The following is a 1,821-nucleotide window of genomic DNA, read 5'->3' as shown; positions in this document are numbered from 1 at the left end:
ATTAGAATAGGTTGCCCAAGGAAACTGTGAATAACTCCATCCCTGGCAGTGTTCAAGGCCAGGTTGGACAAAGCCTTGGGTGACATGGTTTAGTGTGAGGTGTCCCTGCCTATGGCAGGGGGGTTGGAACTAGATGATCTTAAGGTCCTTTCCAACCCTAACTATTCTATGCTTCTATGATTCATTGAAATGAAGGGTATTACACATGTATGTCCTAGGGCAGAGTCTTTCTGTGGTGCATGTGCTGACTGATCTGATATGGAAAAAGGGCAGTACAGTGCACTGCCTTCCTGCAAATGCCCAGTGCGACATGGCAGTAAGAAGTGCCATGTTGACACGGAAGTGTGCTGAGAGCACTTAAACAGGAGGAAAAGCTGTTGGGGAAACTCTTTGCCCCAGTCCGCTGCAAATTTTTCTGCACTAATCTTGTGAGACACAAATTATGCCAGAGACTCATGAAAATGTTTCTGAAGAAATATTGCTTGAGATGTGCAACACAGAACCCAGCACGAAACCCAGAGAACTTGTGGCTGCCCCTGGCAATGTCCAATGCAGGTTGGACAGGGTTTTGAACAACCTGGTCTAGTGGAAGATGTCCCTGCCCATGGCAGGGGGTTTGAAACTAGACAATCTTTAAGATGCCTTCCAACCCAAACCATTCTAGGCTTCTATGATTTGCCTATTGTAATTGGTGTTATTATGGAAGAGTGCTGGTGGCCACCTTGTTTGATTTGTGGGTAATCCTGGATCTCCCTAAAACTGACTGGCTTACCAGATGCTGATCTCTTGCAAGTGAGATTATCCTGTGTTCATATCCTCTGGGAGAGCTGTGCGATTGCAAGGCCTGGTAGGATGTGATCTGAGCAATAATATTAGGAGGGTGAAGAGTGATTTGTTGTTGAGAAGATAAGCAGTTTGAAGATGGCTGTGGGTGAAGTATAAAGTGAAAAGGAGTAGAAGATGAGGGATCAGTAAAAGGCACAGAGCAGCTAAAGACTGAGGAGGGGAGCAAGCCGGAATAGAGTTTCTTGTCAGGGGTAGAATGGTTGAGAGTAATTTTGGGGACTGTGAGCAAAGACATATCCTGTTTGTTTATGTGGGCAGGATCCTTGGTACTGCAGACGTTCCCACCCACTGAAGTGCTTGTTCCTGGAGAAAGTTGCCAATGTTGGTGGACTGGTATTGCAGCCTCTTCTGCTTCAGCAGCTTTGGTTCTGGATGCATCTTGCTGAGGGACTACAGCTTGTTTTGGGAGGTCAGCCGGGGTGCTTTTGCTTTGAGCACCGTGTCAGCATCGGTGCCCAGTAACAGCTGCTTGCTGGGGAGCAGGAAGACACCCAGGGAGGGGAGCCGGAGTGGTGTGGAGGATCTAAATCCCAAAGGCAGGTGTGAGCTTTGTATGCGAGGGTGCAGCAAAGGAGCAGGCTCAAGACGGGGAACACAGGAAGAGTTGAGGTCTGGTTTCATGGATTAGGAGTGCATGGAGAGGCACTGAACCATTAATTCACTGAAACACTTTGGTTTTCAAAACCAAATTTATAGGAGCTATTATGAATTGCAATTTTTTGGTAAAGAATGCTGTCTCCTGCTTTTGGTACAAGGGCTAAGACACACTTTTGTGATTTTTCCCATTTTGCTTCCCTGTCAATCTATGACCTTTTACTGTACCTGTTTATTTCCAAGACAAGTCTGTGGGATCCCTCTGTTTTGACAGAAGCAGTAAATGAACACCTCCTGCTGTCTCAAAAGTACTTCACTAAGGGCTTGGTGAAATATGAGGTGAAATATAACTTATTTATATTCTCATAGAGCACCAGAATG

Source organism: Pezoporus occidentalis, unplaced genomic scaffold (assembly GCF_034315485.1).
Source record: "Pezoporus occidentalis ecotype Australia unplaced genomic scaffold, CSIRO_AGI_Poc_V1 ctg19, whole genome shotgun sequence".
In the NCBI taxonomy this organism is placed as follows: domain Eukaryota; kingdom Metazoa; phylum Chordata; class Aves; order Psittaciformes; family Psittacidae; genus Pezoporus; species Pezoporus occidentalis.
This window is presented reverse-complemented; position numbering follows the sequence as displayed.